Here is a 21051-nt window from a genome sequence, read left to right as displayed (position 1 = left end):
AACTATTGGAGGATCATAACATAAAGTTGAACAATAACACTGAGTCTTTTTTAAACAAACAAACAAACAAACAAACAAGCCAATCTAAAGGAACTGTATTACACACATTCAAACTAGAAATGTGCTTTTTGAGATTAATCAGATAATATTCAGTCCAACTTGTGAAGAGAGGGCCTAAAGGTGTTCCATTCTGGAAAATAACACATTATAGTAAATTCATTACAGTAAAATGAAGTGTTTGGCTTTTAATCGTAGGCAGTAGACTAAATACACATATTTACCAATCTTGACTACCCTAAAAGCCCATTAAAATGATTAGGGCCATTGCTTGTTCCTAAAGCTCTTCTGTGTGGGTCAGAAAAAGTCACTCCCCTTGGGGCGCCTGGGTGGCTCAGTGGGTCAAGCATCAACTCTTGATTTCAGCTCAGGTCATGATCTCAGGGTTGTGAGATTGAGCCTGATGTCAGTCTCCATATTGGGCAAGGAGCCTACTCAATTAAGATCCTCTCTTACTCTCCCTATGCCCCTCCCCCCATAAAAGGCACCCCTTCTTTCAGGTAGAATGAGTGCATGGCTAGGATTTTAGACCTTTTTTGTCCATTTGGCTGGCCTCTCTGGGCATAGTTACAACCTGTACAAACAATCTGCTGCAGCCCTGGAGAATGGAATGACATTACAAGGCAGGTGGGTGAAGAAGGGAAAAGTAAAAACATGCTAGTTCTTATTCACAAAGGAGGATAGATATAAATATTTTTTCTCAACATTTTTTAAATTGAGATATAATTCATGTATCATAAAATTCAGCCCTTTAAACAGACAATTCAGTGGACTTTTAATAAAGTATATTTTAACTTATTTTAAAGTATATTTTAATATAGTATATTTAATAAAGTCATGCAACCATCACCATTGTCTAATTCCAGAACATTTTGTCACTGCCCCAAACTATACCTGTTAACAATTATTCTTTGTTTTCTCTTCTCCCATCGAATCTACTTTGCGTCGCTGTGGATTTGCCTATTCTGAACATTTCATATAAGCGGAATTATAGAATATAAGGTCTTTATGACTGACTTCTTTCACTCAGCATAAGTTTTTTGAGGCTCACACATGTCATAACATGCATCAGCACCTCATTCATTTGTACTGCTGAATAATATGCATCACCTTCTATTTACCTGTTCATCAGTTGCTGGACATTTGGATGGTTTCCACTTTTTTGGTTTCCTATGAGTAACACTGCTGTGAACATTAGTATTCAACTGGCTTGACTTTTTACAAGAAGCTTAATATGACTTCTATAATTTTTAAAATAATTAGAAAAAAAGGAAAAAAGCAATTATTTATATAAAAGTTCAAGGCTGTGATTTATTTTTCTTTTCTTATTTTGTTTTTCCACTTGGATGTGAATATCTTTCATTGTGTGGTTGGGTTGACTTTGCCCATATATTGTGATTCTTATTGATCTTATGGTTTGTAAATGTTTGTTTTATTTGTTTCATATAACATTGCATGCTTTAACCATGTAATATGATACATTAAAAACATGTTTTTGACTGTCTGGAGACACTATAGAATCATATTGAATTTCTGAAGCTTTACTGAAAGAATAAATGGTAGTTACAGGACATTTAAGACAGGAAAATACTTTGAGGAGGAAAAAATATCCATGTATCCAGGTTATGGTGGTAGGAAGAGAGGCTGCAAAGATATTAATGGCAACAATTATTGCTCTTCAGTAAAGCGCACCTGGCCCCATCTGACCCCTTAACTCCCTCTCCCATGACTTCCCAAGAGGTTACAAAAGTTTCTAAACATATAGAGTTAACCTTTGAACTGTATACAGTTTATAAAATAAATACAGTAACTATAAACATATTTTCTCTTATAGTTTTCTTAGTAACATTTTCTTTGTCTAGCTTTTTTATTGTAAGTATACGGTATATTATAAAATCCATATAACATACAAAATACATGTTCATTGACTGTTGATGTGATCAGTAAGCTTCAGGTCAACAGTGGGCTATTGGTAGTTAAGTCTAGGGGGAATCACTGTTATAAGCAGATTTTCAACTGCACAGAAGACCCCTAACCCTCACATTGCTAAAAGGTCAACTGTACATGCAATTTATGGCCAACTGACCAATTACTCTAACATTTAAATTGCAGTAGAACTGTAAAACAGAAGGAAAGTCTATGCTGTGCCAGGCTGTCACCCCTAGAAAGATGCTTTTCCCAAATGTCATGTCCTAGCCATATGAAAAATGCTCCTTTAGGTGTCAGGCGCTTGAGAAATAAATAGGCATGTAGGTGCTGGAAAATCTGTTCTGTAAAAGAGGAAAAGGGAAATTATATTACTGAAAAATCACAGAGGAAGAGAAAATCTAAAATAACTCTAATAGGAAGCACAGCTCTGGAACCCCAGGTTCAAACTTCCCCATCAGTCCTCAGACTGTGCTCAAAACAGAAATTGTGTATCTATAGTAGCTGTTCACCACCTGAAGAGCAAAGTTGCCACATGGGTTCAGAAGTTCAAACCAAAATTATGTTCACAAAAACGGAGAGGCCAGTGGCTACCTAAGGAAGGCTCAAATCAGTAGCAGAACCTGGGGATTTACTTATTAATCAATTTTGCAGGACATAAATGATGAAAATACAACTTTTAAAGGTTATTGAGTCTATGACAGTATTACTGTTACAATAATTAAAATGTTTTGAGCCCCTACCACTAGTCATGTTAGGCATACTATAAGCGAGGGCTACAACAGTGAATTTTTAAAAAGGCCCTATTCTTAAGGGGTAATGGGAAATCTCTGTATCTTACTCTTAATTTTGCTGTGAATCTAAAGCTGCTCTAAAATAACAAAGTCTTACAAAACTCCCTGCTTTCATGGAGTTTATATTCTAGTATGGGGAGACAATAAACAAAAGGTTAAAAACGTAATTTCAGGTGGTAGAAGAAAAATAAAACTGTCAAGAGAATAAAGAATAACAGTGATGGAAGACCTCTTGATGAGGTGACATTTACACAATTTACTTAACAGTAGGCAGTGGTTTGCAAATTAAACAGTCAGCAATCAATCATTCAACAGTCAGGGATAGCACACTTACCTGATTTCAGGCATTTAGTGAAGGAGGTCCTTGGCATTAAAATAAAAAAAATCAATGAACCAGGTTTCTGTGTCGAGGCACTTACATCTCAGTAGGAGAAGATGGACACTTCAACAACAACCTGTGCCAAAATATCGCAGTATTAGAGACTGAACTCAGTAGGCAGAGGAGTAAGCAGAAGCCCAGAGAACACAACCACTCCCAGGGAGGTCTTCCAGAAGGGCAGAGTAGGGTCTTGCAGTTCTTCCTAACCTTTAGCCCACAATTCTCATTTGGACAGTTCACATAAGGGGAAGAGGAACGTGAAAGAAGAGGGCTGCCCCCCCTGAGAGTGGGGCAGCCCCTGAACATTGCCAACCCAGGCCACACCCAGCTACCCCAAAGTGTGGGGAGCCGATAGCTGCTGAAATCTGTTCTTGGCACAGGTACACAAGGGTTGTTTTGCTTTTGTTTTTTATTTTGTGGTGTTGTTGTTGTTAGCAACTGAAACTACCATAACTGTCTTTCCTGAGGTCCAAGTTACTTGCCCATTTCTCAGCTTCCACATAGTTATGTTCTTGGGTCTTCTGGAACTCTGTAGCATGCAGACAACGGTTCTCTCAGCAATAAACATATTTTGCAGCCTACCAGTAATAGAGCTGAAAAAATGTCAGTAGAGAAACCTTTCTGATAAACCCCAAATCTCCCAGAGTAAATCATTTGAACCAACTTTTACATAGAAGACTTAAGAACAACATTTTAAAACAGTTTGAAAGTTTTATGCTGAAATGTGTTTTGGGGATTTGCTTCAGAATTATATTAGAAGTGAGGGAGATTAGTGAGGGTACAGAAGAAACAAGATTGGCCATAAACTGACACCGGATTATGAATACAGGGTTTCATTTCCTAATTCTGTCCACCTCTGTATATGTCTGATATTTTCCATCATAACAAGATTTTGCTTCTTAGCTTTATATGACAAAGCCTAACTAAGACTTATAAAATCACACAGGTGTCCTGAGAAAGCCCTTCTTATACAGAAATCTGGGGTTCATAGCTGTTTTTAAATCTATTCATTATATTACTGATTCTTTACATGCAAGAAAGGTAGAGCATCCATGTAGACTGATGATTAAATAAGATATATATATATATATATATGAAAAAACACTTCAAAAAGTATTTCCAAAAATGTACTGAAAATACAATTTAGCATCCAAACTGTGCTTTAATACATTAATCAATGACTATCAGAAAGGACATTCTCTACACTTTCACTCAGTTAATAAAAATTTACTGAGTTCCTACTAGGAACCTGAATTGGCATTTTCTCATGTCATCTCATTGGTGAGATTGTAGGAATATATTATATTTCCATTTTATAGATGAGGAAACTAAGTTTCAGAGAGAGGAACCAGGTCTCATTGTGACCTTGAGCAGGGATAAAGGTCAGGGCTCTTTCCATTCTACCACTACTTAATACTCTTGAAAGGAAATGACAAATGGAAAGTAGGACAACTTTCCATTCTGAAAACTCTGCTGTTCCAGGGTGACTGGGAGTTCTCTTCCCAACATTTACTCACTTAACTTCCTCCCTCTTAACACTTAGGGGCCAAGCTGATATGCAAAATAGGTCAGTTTTTAGAAGGAAAAAGTAGAAAAAAATTGGCAAAGCAGGGCAAAGTCTCTCTCTCTCTCTCTCTCTCTTTTAAATTTTATTTATTTATTATTTGACAGAGAGAGAGCAGCAGGCAGAGGGAGCGGGAGAAGCAGGCTCCCCGCTGAGCAGGGAGTCCGATTCAGGGCTCCATCCCAGGACCCTGGGATCATGACCTGAGCTGAAGGTGGATATTTAACTGACTGTGCTATTCAGGCACCCCAAGGCTCTCTTTTTATATTCCTTGAAAATCCAAGTATTTCTGAACCTTTAAAAGATGTTTTCAAATCATTAAAACTTTAAAATTTAAGTAGTCTAGTTCAAAGCCATTGAAATTACCAAATGGAATTACCCTTGGTGTTAAATATCATCATTAAGTTCATAAGATGTTCACAAATGATAAAAAATAAAATATTTTCAAAAACAGGTGAGTAAAAGAAAAATGGGGAGTTAATTCATTCAACAGGAAAGAAAACAGTACTATTGAAGAAACAGCTTTGGGGCACGTGGGTGGCTCAGCAGTTTATAGCACCGCCCAGGGCCTGATCCTAGAGACCCAGGATCAAGTCCCACGTCGGGCTCCCTGCATGGAGCCTGCTTCTCCCTCTGCCTGTGTCTCTGCCCCCTCTCTCTGTGTCTCTCATGAATAAATAAATAATATCTTCAAATAAAAGAAACGGCTTTAAAATTATTTCTTTCAATTCTTCCAAAGTATCTTTTAAAAAAGCTCAAAGTTGGGATACTAAGAAAAAATAAAATATTAATTTGGCTATGTTCTCTTATGGTTTTTAATTTGAATCAACATATAGCTGTATATATTGTAATAATTATTTGTTTCTAATCAAGATTAATACTTGTATGAAAATGTGCCAAAAATAAAATAAAGTGTTCCAGAAATTTTTTTTTTTTTTACTTACAAGCAACCACTCAGAAATAGAAAGCTGACCTACACAGAGAGATATAATGAAGAGATCAATCAATTGGAAGTCAGAAGAAATGGGCTACCAGCCTGGCTATGGTACTTAAGATATTGCAACAAATGAGCAAGTCATTCAGTGAAGGACAAGATAACAGGTGTCAGAATACAGAGAGGAAGGGAAAAGGAACTTAAAGCAAAATTGGGAGGTTGCAGGGAAAGTTTCATAAGCTGATCCAGAAATCATGTATGGGAACATAATAGAGTCATTCAAAAAGTGGATGTATTTGTGGAAGTGTGCGTGTGTGCGCGCTCGTGTGTGTGTAACCTGTCTGGCGTGTTGAACTGGTTATAATTTTTTTAATTTTAAAATAAGATCTTCTAAATCTCCTGGGAATGTATGGTGTTTAGATACGACAAATGGTTTCTCAGATAAAGAGAAGGAGCAAATGTCAGAGCCAAGACTGTACACAGCGGCCATGAATAAGTGACTCAATTGGATGATTGGAAACAGAGCACATTAATTTTCCAAAACCCAATTTTGGAAAATTTCCAACTGTTTGGATAAACAGTTAAATATCACCATTAATGCCAACACTCTGTCACTCTGTTTTGCCAAACCCTTGAAAAATAAAAATACTTATTTTTAAAAATGTTGTCATTATTTGATATTTCTCCCTTAAGAAGTAATATAACAGTATTTAAAAGTATCTGAGTTCTCAAAAAAAAAAAAAAAAAACCACCTAAATTCTCTCACTAAGGCTAGTTTTAATTGGAATAAAACATGAATCAATTCAGTTATGGCCACCTCCCACCACTAGATCTGTAGTTCCTTCCCAATATAATAAACATAGTATGCAATTATGAACCTAGGAACAAAGTTCCCCTAGTTGGAAGAAAAGCAAGTATGTTTGCAAACCTCAAGTGAGGTAAACAGCTGAGGACTAATTGCAGAAAAATAAGTGCCACAGGACCAGACATCAACAGTTGGATGGTGTCCTTGTGGTTGGGAAAAACTGAACCAAGGTAAAATTTTTTATCTCTAGAAACTACATATGGATAGGACTGCATATGCATGCTGTCATAGGGCGGAGCCTATGTGCTGTTTATCATTTTATCCACAGTACTTAGCAGAGGGCCTGGCACACAATAAGCACTCAATAAATGTTTGTGGAACGAAAGAATTCTGCAACCGTAGCTTACACAGTGCTTTTCTAACTTAAAAATACGGCCAACAGTAAGAAACACGTTTTACACCAATTCTTGGTACACACCAACACACATATACATAACATGAGTTATGTATACACTTTTTTAAACTTAGGAATTACATTCTGATACCTTCTGTTCTCTTCTGTTTTATTGGACTTTAAAAAATTATATTGGTTGTGACCCCCTGAATTGATTTAATAACCCACCAGTGGATCAAGACTGGTAGTCTAAAAAATGGATTTATACTATTTCTATTTACATTGCTTAACTTCTTACACTTTTAGGCTTCACTTACTATAGATCGCTTTCAAAAATCACATATTTTTTTTTCTCATTAGGATGTTTGGAAAGTATTTAGATCAACTCTAAAATGTTGCATCAGTTCTGAGTTTACTGTTGTTTACTCTTTGGACAGTGTCCTTAATTACGGGAATTTCACCAACCAAAAGCAGATTTGCCCTACCTCACACCATACACAAAATTTAACTCAAAAATAAATCACAGACCTAAACATAAGAGCTAAAACTATAAAACTCTGAGAAGAAAATTTAGGAGTAAATTTTTGCAGCTCTGGAATTGGAATTGATGTGACACCTAAAGAAAAAAATAGATTAATTGGATTCCATTAAAACTAAAAACTCGGGGATCCCTGGGTGGCTTAGCGGTTTAGTGCCTGCCTTTGGCCCAGGGTGTGATCCTGGGGTCCCAGGAGCGACTCCCACATCGGGCTCCCTGCATGGAGCCTGCTTCTCTTTTTGCCTATGTTTGTGCCTCTCTCTCTCTCTCTCTCTATATATATATATATATCTCATGAATAAATAAATAAAATCTTAAAAAAACACCTAAAAACTCTTCTGCTTTAAATGATGCCAAGAAGAAAGTAAAAAGAACTACTGGATGGAAGGAAATATTTGTTAATTATATATCTGATAAAGAACTTGTATAGAGAATATATATACAAATCTTATGTTAACAATAAAAATATAAATAACGCAATTTAAAGATGAGCAAAGGATTTTTAAAAATACTTTTCTTCAAGAAGGATACAAAACAACCAATAAGCATATGTAAAAGTGTATGTTCAGTCATTAGGGAAGTACAAATCAAAACCACAATGAGATACCACCTTACACACATCAGGTTGGCTAACATAAAAAAGACAGTAACAAGTGTTGACAAAGATGTGGAGAAATTGGAATCTCCATTCATGACTGACAGGAATGTAGAATGGGGCAGCCAGTCACCTTGGAAAAATGCTGGCAGTTCTTTAAAATGTTAAACATACAGTTACATTTCTGCTCCTAGATACATACCCAAGAGAAATGAAAAAAAAAATATGTCTACACAAAACCTTGATGTGAATGCTCATAGCAGCATTATTCCTAGTAGTAGTAAAAAAAAAAAAGAATATTCCAAATATTCACCAACTAATGGATGAACAAAATGTGATATAGCCATACAATGGAATATTATTTGTCCATAAAAAGAAAGAAGGACCTATACATTACCACATAGATGAGCCTCAAAACAGTATGCTAAGTTGGAAGAAGCATGTCACAGAAGAACTTATTGTATGATTTTATACGATCTACCCAAGATAGTTTAATCTATAGAGACAGAACTGGATTAGTGGTTACCCATGGTTACAGGGAATGACTGCTAATGAGTTGAAGGTTTCCTTTGAGGCTGATGAAAATACAAAATTAAGTAATAACGGTGGTGGTACAACTCTGTCAGTAAACTCACAAATGTTGAATCATACATTTGAAATGTATGGTACTTAAATTATGTAATTTATCTCTCAATAAAGCTGGTTGGAACTCGGCAATGATCAAGAAGAAGGATGCATGCAGCAGCACTTCTATGCCTGAGAGTAAGCTGTTGAGCCCTGACAACCTGACTTACCCAGACAACAGGCAAAGAAACCAGGTTTTCAATAATTAAAAATGGTCTTCTTTTAAATCCCTGTAGAGCTGTAGCTCTTGTGTTTTAGGACACAAGTAGAAGGACATGAATCCATTGACTTAAGCTCTGCACCTTCTCAGAAGTGATACTCATCCTCAGAAAACTGTACTTCAAAAATGAGAACCTTCTGCACTAAAGGGGGGGTGGGTAAGTAAGCGTCCCCAACAAGTTAAAATGCGAAAGGACTAGAGAGGCTTTCTGGACAAGCAATCGGTCAGCTTCTTGAAGTCAGGAACAGGTATTCATCTTTGCCTCCTCAAGGAGGACCAGACCTAGAACAGGATGCTCAGTAAATGAGATGGGAAGAAGGGAAAGGAGGTAGGGCCTCAAGGCCACAAGACCAGAGGCTTTCTGCCTGGGTGGGCATCCGGGCACCCTCCGGGCGGAGGTCGACCCCAGCATTTACCCGGCAGCAGGCCCCCAGCCGCTTCCCGATCGCAGGAACTCCGGGTTCCCACGGCCCGCGCCCCCGCGCCCCCGCGCCCCGGCCCCATGCGTCCTGGTCCCTCAGTGGAGGAACCGCCGCTAAAGAATTCAAGAAATTCTGTTAATGAGTTTAAGAAATGCTTTTAATGATTAAAACCCAAGCTCTGTCACCTTAAGGGAACAATGAGCACCGGTGTGAAGTACAAAAGCAAAAGGGGCGGGAGGGCTGGAAGCGCGCAGCACCCTCCGCTAAAAACCAGGTGATCCTAGGTAGGATTTAATTTCTTTTTAAAGAATGTCATTAAAAAAAAAAAAAAAAACACCTGGAAAAAAAAAATCTCGCGGGGCGAAGAGTAAGACACAGCGGCCTGGAGGCGGAGGGCGGGCTGGGGACCCCGCAGCCCGGGCTCGTGCCAGACGGGAGCGTGGGGCACCTGTGGGAGCGCCCTTAGGTGCCCGCTCTGGGGACTGGGACCGTTTCTGGGCCGCCTCCCAGCGGCGGCCACGAGGACCGAGCGAGCCGGCCGAGCGGGGGCTCGGGCAGGCAGCCCCGCGGCCGCGGCCCCACTGTGCGCCGGGCCCCCGCGCCCCCGCGCCCCGCGCCCCGCGCCGCCTCCCCGCCCCCGCGGCCGCCCCCGCGCCGCGCTCCCCGCCCCCGGCCCGGCCCGGCCCGGCGGGGCCTCGGGCAGGCGGGGCCGAGCGCACTGGGAGCCGCAGCGCGCGCGGGAGTCGCCGCCTGGGGCGCTCGGGTCGGCTGCCGGGACTCCGGGGCCGCCGCCGCCGCAGGTCAGTGTCGCGGTGCCGCGCGGCGGAGGGTCGGGGCGCGCCGAGGGGCCGGGCTGCCGTCCAGGTCGGCGGGGACGGGCGCGGGCAGCCCCGGGGGGGACCGGCCCCTCGGAGGGAGCGCCCGCGTCGGGTCCGGACACCCGGGGACACCCGGGGACACCCGGGGACCTCCGGGTCCGCGGCGGCGCTGCGCAGGCGTCCGGGAGGCGCTCGAGGGCACCTCGGGGACCGAACCGCGGGCTCCGGCGCGCGTCCGTCCCGCCGCTGCGGAGCCCGGGCCGCGGTCCGTGGGGGGCGCCCTCGAGGTCACCAGCCCCGGTGCCCCCGAGCGCCGAGCCGGCCGGGAGCCGCCTGCCCGGCTGGGATGTGGGCGTGGGCCGGGCGCCCCGGGCTGCAGGCGACGGAGGGGCGTCGGGAGGCGTGGACTCCCCGGCTGGGGGCTCGCCCTCGGGCCGCGCCTCGCCACCCCTCCGAGCCCCCCCCACCCCGCGGCGGGGAGAGGCAGGTAGCCTAACCGAAGGCACCGGCCCCTCAGTGCAGGGGGTGGGAAGTGGGTGTGTGGCTCTGGTACCGTCCGCCTGGGTGTTTGGGGAGGAGCCTAAGGTAAGGAGGCAGAAACTGGGAGTAACCTATTCGCTGCTTTTATATAAGGTCAGTTGTTAGGTAAAGAAGGGGCCTTTACCTCTGCTGGTGATCGGAAGGTTGCATTTCTAAATTCTTCTTGTTAGCTTCCGTTGCTTAGGTGAGTCGCCTCACTCCGATTGCATTTTGTTGAAATGTGTTGATGTGTCCCAGATTTGCAAGATGATGATGGTGACGATTCTATTATATCGTTATTATTTGGCTGTGGTCTTGGTTTACCGTAAGAATCTAATTCACTCGGGTCTAAGGATAATTCACTATTGGGGGCGGGGATAATGTCAATTTTAGGAGCAATAAAGTCAAAAAATAGTCTTGTAAGGAAGAAGCTAAAGTTTTTCTCTTTTTCTTTCAAAGCTGAGGGGATGAAATGTAAAGTTAATTTTGTTTGAATTATCGTCTGAGAACAAAACCAGGCAAGATGCTGAACTGAGTACTAGGAACTCTGTTCCCGGACAAGCTCCTTATTTTGAAGGAACCATTATTTTAATGTCAACTGTTTTCATCATTCATGAAACAGATTGTAACCAGCATTGTTGAGAGAACAGTGAAGAGCTCACTCTTTCAAAGGACGCAGGCACATCTTCCCCAAATCTCAGGTGTTCTCTGGCGGTCTCCCGTCTATAGCTAAGGGATTAATCACTGCCTGAAAGCAGAACCGAACTGATGGTATTAGATGATTTAGGAAACCCTTCTGGTATAGAGACTGAGATAGACATTCCCTGGGGCTTCTTTCTTAAAGAAATGCTTCACACTCCTATGACTGTTGTATGGAAGACACACGTTACCACCTAGCGTTCTGAGTAATGTTTCAAGAGAACCTGTTCGCGTTTTAACATAATTTTTGTGTTGTCTATTTTCAGTCGGATTCACGGATTCGTTCCGTAGTTAATAGTACTCTGTAACATACAAAAATTCAAGACTAAGGGTCTTGTTAGCCAAAAAATGAAATTTGTGTCAAAACCTATCTTTGCCTTCCTGTGTACTTCACATAATTTTTCTCCTTTATTTGAATTATATGGTAGGTGATACTTGCTGATCACTTTAGAACATCTTAGAATCAACTAGTGACCACCTCAATCTTTTATAAGTCACTGGAAGGGGAAAAAAGTGGTTATTTCACTTTTAAATAAAAATTCTTTTTCCCATTTGAAAGTTCACTTTTAGTCTTTATGATAACTACTGTAACAGCATGGTGTTGATGAGGTATAAAGATGTGGAGAATTCTGGCTAAGATTTTTGGACATTGTTTTTTCATTTTTTTAAACTTAAAGGCATGTAATTTAAAAAAGTAAAACTCAGATATCCGCCGGCATCATCTTCTTTATTACACTTAAGATACTTTGAAAATATTTTTGTGATTGGTATTTTTATAATTAAGTATACTATTTTTTTAAAGGAACACACTGCCTTAATGTTCATTTCATATATTTCAGAATTACAGTTAAACAAGTCATAATTTTTTTTTAAAAAATCACTATTAATTTCAAAATCTCTATAACATTTAAAATTTACACAGGAGACAAAGTCTGACTTTAGGAATATGACTTAGAAGTGCATTACTGATCACGGTTAATTGCTTCTAGTTAGTAAGTTATAGGACAGTAAACAAATACTTATTTTCTATCTCCTGTAATTCTCTGAAAATAAGATGTTTGCCACTAAACTTAACTATGAAGATAATTATGCATGTCAAAGCTCTGTGAAAGCCACTGCTGTGAATACCAGTATTAACACATTTCATTTAGTTTTCAGATTGTGAAATGGTTGTTAATGACAACAGACTTTCATGAAGCACAGAAAAAGTGTTACAATAATACTTTACAAATGTTTTCTAAATCCTGGCCCATACTTTTACTTCTTTCATAGGATGTATGTGTATATCTATTTGCTTATGGATAACACAGAAAATGTCATCATTCTAATTTGTGAGTGTCTTGGCGAATTCATTTTCACTTGAACTTGGAAATATATGTCCTAAGGTGTAGCAAAATGTACTGGAAAACGGTTTTGATCTCATTAGGTTTCCACTAAATAAATACCAGTTGTAGAGCTTTTTTAAAAAAATCACTAATCTAGAAAACTTGATTTAAGTCACCAGTCTATAAATGTAAACATATGCTCCCTACATAAAAAAAATAGTTACACTGAATTTCTAAGTTGCTTTTCTTATTTTTCCTAGCAGATCCCAACGTTAGGGTAGTTGAGGCCTAAAAGCAACAAAAAGGGCAGCGGTTTAAAGTGCTTACGAAGATCCTTTAAAACTGATATAATTTGACTCCACCAAAGTATGGTAATATCTGTGAATAACCATCTTGTAAGCATAGACAGCCCCCACATATCATACTTCAGTTAGGTTCATACCATTCTAGATGAAAGATTTTTAAATTGAAGATTATTTGAAATCTTCCTAAAGTTTCTTATTTACTATTTTTATTTTATTACAATACAGAGGTAGATTTTGAGAAGTTGAATAGCAGATGTTTTAGAGCTTATTTAATGAAAATGTCATGTTTTAATTTTTATTTACCTAAAATACTGAAGTTGGTTGTTAGAAGGAAATCAATTCAAATACAATAGACCATATTTTGGAGATCGCTTTCGTAGATGTTAACGGCAAAAATTATCACCAGTAGTAGTATATACTTATTTGTTTATTTTTTAGAAGTTAATATATTAAGAGACTTTTTCTTCAATAGTCAATACATACCAACATTTTAATACTGAATATTTAATTCAGAATATGAGTATTTACACTTTTCACAGTTTTCACTTATTACAGTGGGGTGAGTCACTTGTGCTTTCTCTCACCCCATTACAAGCAGGCCGGACCTGCTTAGCTTCTGAGATCAGATGAGCTCCAACACAGTCAGGGTGGTAATGGCCATCAACCACTTATCCTTTCTAACTGGCCATTTCCTCATCTGTGAAATGGGAAAAGTATTGCAGTTATTGTTCTGTGCTTTTTTTTTATATGATTTTAAGACTTTATCAGCAAACCTGTGTATCTTAAATGATATGACCTTGCCCTGAATTTTAACTGAGCAGATATTTTAAAGAGAACCTTCATGGCTGTCCATGTCACAGCTAACTCTTCTACAAATGCGGATGGTACCCTAGCGCTATTTTTGAGATCATTGCTAAGAATGAACTGAAGAGGGGTGTCTGGGTGGCTCAGTTGGTTGAGATCTGACTCTTGATCTCAGCTCAGGTCTTTATCTTAGGGTTGTGAGTTCAAGCCCCGCACTGGGCTCCATGCTGGGCGTGGAGCCTGCTTAAGAAACAAAACAAAACAAAACAAAACAAAACACAACACAACAACAAAGAATGAGCTAAAGATAATGCTTGCTGTGTGGTGATCAACTTATAAAGTGTTTCTGGAAATATTTCATCAGTATTCAATGTAAAATTGTATTTCCTATTCCCTGATGACTTTAGATGAAAAATCAGATGACTAATTTTTTGTTTTATTGATAATATCTTTGTGAGTCCTGTGTAGACACAGTGTGGATCCTCTTGTGTCAACATTGCGTGTCTAATGCCACCTAGGTGCAGATTGTACTTTTATTTGATAAAGTTCTATTCCTTACATATTTTTATGGTGCAGCCTGTGAGTGCTTAACGTATGTTACCCAGGAGCCGGTTTGTTTTATAATGAGGCCTGTGAACCTTCAGATCAAAAGACAAGTTTAGTATCTCAGACTAAAAGACTAGTGACTTGTACTTGTTGTAAAAATTGAGTCTTTTTCTAACAAGCTATAACCCCAAATCGGATTTTAGAGACTCAAAAGTGAGTATGCCTCTTAATAGCCCACCAATTAGGAGGGAATAATTGGAAAAGCATGTAATTAACCATGCATCATCCAAATAATACATTTTAAATTCTTTTTATGAATTGTTAAGTAATGCTTTTTACTGTGATGTGTCTCCTCTGCAAGAAAGTAAGGGACTTGGTTTCAGGTCTGAACCCCATTCTGTTCCAGGAATATGGAGCTCCAGAGCCCATGTAGGGATATAGCTAAAGGGGTGGGGAGACAGAGGGCAAAGAAAGGTTTAGGCCAGTGTCTGTAGGTGAGTGTTCCCTTGACCCTTTGGGGTAGGGAACTGGGAGCAATATTTACTTCCACTCTCTTCATAGTAGCTTGGGCTTTCTCAGAATCATTGTTATACCTTCAGCTATTCCAAGCAGCCAGGCCGTCCTCAACTTGAAAATCTTTTTTGCGACAGGGTGTAGAGAGTCTCCTTTCCCTACCATGATTTCTCAGAGATAAAGGAAAGAAATGAAGTCATCAGTTCATGCAACAAGAATCAACTAAAATTGAGATTTAAAAGTTTATCAGGATTTAAAACAGATCATATAATGGTTTAGTTCAATTTTTATTAAGTATATGTTTAGGAAACATTTTTATTCCACTTTATTGCTTTTAGAAAATAAATTCATTGCTAGTTTAACAGATTCACTGTTGTTTTGGTTTTTTTCTAAACCACTTTAATTTGTAGACTCTTCTAGGAGAGTTAACAATGTGGATAAGACTTACTGAGACAAATTTTCTGACCTTCTGGAAAGAGTTCATATTAGCATAAACCCGGGGTGTGAATTCCTTCACAGTTTACCACAGATAAGGAGGAGGGAGATATGAAGGAGGTAGAAAAATAGGGAAATACCCTGAGTAGGAGTATATGAGATGTGTGTTTGGTCAACTCCCACAATCAGCAGATTGCAGTTACTGTACATAGACCTCAAATATAAGGTTGGTTTCTAAGAATTAACCCTGGTCCTCAGTGACATCACAGAATTTTAAAATAGCTTTAAATTCTAAAGTTGCCACCTAGCACTGTTACTCTGTCTGGCTCTCTAAGTTGCCTCAAGACAGAATCTGGGAAAGTGAATGGAAAGAGGGTATTTTGATCCTGTATGTTTAAGGACTGCATTTTCCTTTACAGGGAAGGCAGTGGGAAAACATACCTGTCAGGTTGCCTGAGTACAATGATAAAGTGCTGGAAAGAAGCCCTTCACTTTGACCCCACCCGACTGGCTGTCATTCCACCTCTAAAACTATTTGTCATTTGAAAGTTTGAAGTCCACTTTCAAAATGCCAGTATTCCTAGCAGAGTTTCTTTAAACCACTGTTAGCAAAAATTTGAGATGTTAGTTCCCAGTTCCTGCTACCTGAAAACAAGGCCTTTAGGGGAGAGAAACACATGTGGGAGTTTGAAAGAGGTGATCTGGAGAAGGAAAAATAAAATTAAAGTGATTCATGTTCTAGTTTCCCCATAAACCAGTCTCTCTGAAACCAAATAGGAAAATAACTATTGGAACTAGCAGTGGTAAGAAAGGATATCTTCTCCCATAAATGCCTTTATTTTTCTCTTAAAAATCAATACAAATCTTCCTTGAACCATTTTTTCCCCTCAAAGAAAACACCTGTGATGTTGTCCCCCAACATCAACTTTCTGAAGATACGTTACCGAAATTAAGGTCATGAGTAGTAGTTGGTAATCAAAGATCTGAATAATACCTCTCATTATCTTTTTATTTTCTCTGTGATGCTAGTCAAATTATCTAGAGTCTCCATGAGTTAGTTCTTCCAGACTTTTAAAGTAGATTGAAACGAGGGGGACCTTTCAGTCATCAGGAAGAAATATACTGAAATATAAATAATGCTTAATGCTTTCCCAGAACCACCGATAATGAAACTTAACACGTGCTTTATTTTTTCTTTAATTTTTTTGCTTAAGAATTGTTATGGCAAGCCAACACATCTTTGTTGGAAGTAGAATCTTGGTAACTATGTCAACAGCAAGTTCATCAATTCTTTGAATCATCTGGTAGGTAGTGTTTAACAGTTAGGTTTGGGCCACCCTCATGCATTATGACTGAGCACGTTGCTTACCTCCTTCACTTTTTCCACAGTGTTGCAGAAGTCGGAATCTAAAACAGAGAATCTCAGAGTCCTACTCTATTAAACGTTGTTCTTTTCTGTCAGTTGATAATGACCGGTGTAAAGTTTTTGATCGCATGTGGAAAAGTGCTTAAATTTTTTCTCTTGTTTTGTGTAGTGGATAGAGTTTATGAAAAAGAACAAACATACGAATGGTGTATATATAAATGAAGAAGATACTTTAACAAATTATTTACATATGTCAAAATACAAGAAGAGTGAAGAAAATACCCAGGCATTTGCCAATGTGGAATTACTACATGTTTTCCTAAAGTATTTAGAACTAATTAGAAACATCCTGACTTTATTTAAAGACTTTATTTAAAGACTTTATTTAAAGTATAATATATTTTTAAACTTGCTTTACAATGAGGTCAAAATTTGTTGGTGTTTAGGACTAGAGCAGTACAATGTCTGCAAAAATATAGGTAGTTTCTTGAAGCAGGTACTAATTGGGTTTTACTCATCTTCCTATCTCTAGCATATAGCACAGTACTTAGTGGGCACTCAATAAATGTTTTAAAAAGAACGATGAAATCATCTAACATGGTGGTTCTCAAGTGTGGTCCTTGGACCAGCACCATCAGCATCATTTGGGAACTTGGTAGAAATGCAAATTCTCAGGCCACACCCAGACCCACTAAATCAGAAACTCTAGGGATGTGTTTTAACAAGCTCTCTGGGGTGGGGGGAGATTCTGATGGATATTGTTTTGGAACCCCCTCATTCCTGCATCTCATGTGATGGCCTAGACCCTTTGATTAGTGCGCTTAGTTTGGATTATTTTTAATAGGCCTTACCCTTGACTATAGTTAAATTCTTGGCTGTATTCTCCCCATTGATAGACTCTCTTGGGGTTATCTTATAAAATTAACCACACTGGCTTGGCATTGTATTACTTAAAGAAGTTCAGTGTTGTCAGTAAGCTTGTGTCAAGAGAAGTTAGCCAGCTCGCTTTGTAATCTGAGCATCACTGGTTCTTCTTACCTTAGACTAGTTGCTAGCAATCCTGAGTCTCAAAGACTACAACTTTGGGACTGGATTTTATAACATCACTGAGGATGATTCACCCCTAGAGGATTTACATTAAACAGACTTACAAGATATGGATCTAAGCCTTGATTCCAGTTAGTAATAGTAGAAAATGTATCCTTCCTAGTGAATATTGATGGTAGTTGTTTGGTTTTTTAAATTCTAAAATTCTTTGGTTCTGGAATTGAAGAAACTGGTACTCATATATTTCTGATGTCACCTGTGATTGAGTTCAGGGTGCTTAGAAAGCAATTGGGCAGTATATCACACATTAGAATGCTATACCCCTATTTCTGGAACATTTCCCAAAGACACAGAGGATATGGGGAAAGCAATATACCCAAAAACTTTTATAAAAGCATTGTTACAGGAATGAATATTTGGAAGTAACTTAAATATTCAATAACAGGCAAATAATTAAGTAAATTATGGTATGATCACTATGTGGAATGTTATATAATCATTAGTGACAATTTAGAAATGGTAATAAATCAAAAATACTAACTAAAAAGTAGCAAAAAACTATGTGCACTATTGATTGCAACTTTATATAAGTGTGTATATATGAAAAAGTCTAGAAGGGAAGGAATCTATAAAACTTATGACAGTGATATTAAATAGTGAGGTTATGTAGGGCTTTTAAAATATTTTTGTATTTTTCTCTTTTCCAAAGTTCAGCCAGTATTACAAAATTATTTCTGTAACCAAAAGCATATATTTATAGCTTTTCTGCTTTTTAGTATATTTATAGCTCTGATTAGTAAAAATCAAGGCAAGAAGTCAATTAAACATTGAGAATCTTCTACCTATTTAATTTCTTGAAAGCATTGATGATAATGTAAGGTACCACATGAATTCTTTTTGGTTATACCCAATTTTATTTCATACCTAATTTTATTTCACATATTAGACTTATCTGTACTCTTTGCTTGACTAGCCTTGATTTGGGAGGAGAAAAATAACCCATCTCTGGTATAGCCTCTTAATTTTCTCAGCCATACATAAGATTTGATTTTGTTTATTTCTTTGGGCCTATACTCCCCATTTGATCTTTAGCATATGCTGACAAACAGAGCTTTTTAAAAAATAGTTTCTGGAGTTATTTTATTTTAAAGCCAACCTTGTTAGATTTTTTTCTAAAAAAAAAAAAATATATATATATACACATTATGTTTCTTTATAAATATAAATGATCCCATGATAGGATAGAATTTAATAGCAAGTGAATTGAGGTTTCCAAAAATCTAGTCAAACTTCTGAGTGAACACTGTAAAAGGTATATTTTTAAATATATAACATATATTTAATATAATATGTAAATATACATACACAGAGCAATACATCTTTACACACATGTATGTGCACACCACACACAGAGAAATAGCTTTTGAATTAATTAATTTTTCCTTTTTTCTGTTGCATTGTTCTAGAAATCCCAAAGGGAAAATTACGTGGTTTTGCCTTTAACCCAGATTACAGGTTATATTTTTCTTGTCACTTTCTTTGGAACTTCTTTTGAGAAGTTTATATTAGCTTCATGTCTTTAGAATAACCTTTATCTGAATGAAAACAAAGTTTTAAAAGCTTTTAGAATTTTTTTTTATCAGGAATACTAAATATTTCTTTTTTCTGCCTCCCCCATTTCTGATTATTTAGTCCTTAGTACAGCCCAGGGCAAACCTCAGCCAACACAATTCAGCTTATAGCTCTTAGAATTTGTAGGTAACACAAGCTTCGTATGATGACACCTCTCAAATCAACTGAGAAGAAGCCCCTTTTTAATGAAGATTTATTTATTCAACAAGTATCTATTGAGATCCTGCCTTGTGCCAACAGCTGTTTTAGAGAAGAAGGATAAAGCAATGAACAGACAAATTCCATCTCTCCTGGAGTTTACAATTATTATTAACTAGATTTAAAATGAACAGTAGCGGGAGGGGTGGTATCTAGGAGGAGGCCACAATCTTAGGCAGCATTGCTAGACCAGCATGGAGTCAGGTGGCTATCTTTGAGTTGGTTGTGAATAGGGGAAAACTTGCATCCTTGAATATTTTTCTGGATCCCTTAATACTATATTATTTTAGGTTATATTCATGAATTGTATACTATGTATAACATAATATTACATTACTTCTCTCTGAGTAACAGAGTTATTAACAAAGAGGTAGAACGAATCCTTTGTTAACAAGGTATTACTGTTATTAAAAATCCAAATGACAAGGTGATTATTCACTTTGCAGAAGGATGATGTATAATGTCGCCACAGTGAATATACTGGAGGGGTGAACTATGCAAGTGAATGTGTAACCTTATTTACAAAAAAATTATATTTAATAGAAATGTAAAGCAAAGTTCACTGGGACTATCTTGTTAAAATTAAAAAACAAACCAACAACCAAAACCACTTCTTCCCCCTGAGAAACAAAGTTAGCTACTTTTCTTTAAAAGCCTATAAAGAGCGTTTACATATTTAGAATATAATATTTGAGTAAAAGGAGATCCAGATACTATTTCAAATGTGCATCCTTTGGTCAGAGTATTTATTATAACAATTTCCAATTTCTGTATTCACATAAAAATTTTCTACCATTTTAGTTCTGATGTTACATTGACAGAAAATGTTTTATTGACCACTTAAAAATAAGTTCTGAATAATCTGACACTTTGGGGGAAATCATAATGAGGAAGACCCATTTTGAAGGAATTTATGTGAAGTAAAATACAATTAATCCATTCATATATAGACTGACTTGGCAAACTCAGATTTTTCAGATTTCACTACAGTTTTTTCAATTCTACAGACTCTAAGACCTCTTGCTTTTCAACACTAGATATCCCTACATAGGCAGTAAAATTTGCCCACCTGGAAACATGGCCAGACAGTCAGACTAATACTTTTCAGTCTTGAGAGCACACCATGCTGGGTAGATAAACCAGCATCTAACACTAGGGAGCAAATGACCATAGCTCGTAAAAGCTGAGAAAATAACTAAGCAGTGGAATACAGCATATTAATTTGTCTTTAGGCCACACACATGATTCATTCTGTGTATTCCACTGTGTCTGCTGGGACAATCTTTGATCCTAGCAAAGCACAATACAGACACACAATTAATTTGTCTTTATTATGCACATTAGATTTTTAAACGTCAGGTTGATTTCCTCTGTCATACAACACGTATGTAAAATATTTATACTGGCCACCAGTTTTCAAATTTGGAAAATGCAAACTGATTTTAATCTGAGCTGAAGTAAAACCATTAGAAGGCAGATCTACTCTGAAATGTAATTTAACGTGTTCCATATTCTACATTACACATTGTATTTGCGGATTCTTTGCTGTCATGTCTTATAATTTTTCTGCACCAATTCTGTGTACTAAGCAT

General features: G+C 38.1%; 2 long non-coding RNA genes across 2 annotated transcripts; both read right to left on the bottom strand.

Moving 5' to 3' along the window:
- Positions 1–1554: 1554 nt before the first annotated feature.
- Positions 1555–10896, bottom strand: LOC119864630. The gene is made up of 3 exons (XR_005374571.1): positions 10735–10896; positions 3112–3232; positions 1555–2327 (listed from the first exon to the last, which is right to left on the bottom strand). It is a non-coding gene; the product is annotated as an uncharacterized LOC119864630 (long non-coding RNA).
- A 2480-nt stretch (positions 10897–13376) lies between these two features.
- Positions 13377–15672, bottom strand: LOC111091237. The gene is made up of 3 exons (XR_005374570.1): positions 15230–15672; positions 14862–14951; positions 13377–13615 (listed from the first exon to the last, which is right to left on the bottom strand). It is a non-coding gene; the product is annotated as an uncharacterized LOC111091237 (long non-coding RNA).
- Between the last annotated feature and the right edge of the window lie 5379 nt (positions 15673–21051).

Source organism: Canis lupus, chromosome 20 (assembly GCF_011100685.1).
Source record: "Canis lupus familiaris isolate Mischka breed German Shepherd chromosome 20, alternate assembly UU_Cfam_GSD_1.0, whole genome shotgun sequence".
In the NCBI taxonomy this organism is placed as follows: Eukaryota; Metazoa; Chordata; class Mammalia; order Carnivora; family Canidae; genus Canis; species Canis lupus.
The sequence above is the reverse complement of the archived record's forward strand: the minus strand, read 5'-3'. Positions and strand labels throughout refer to the sequence as shown.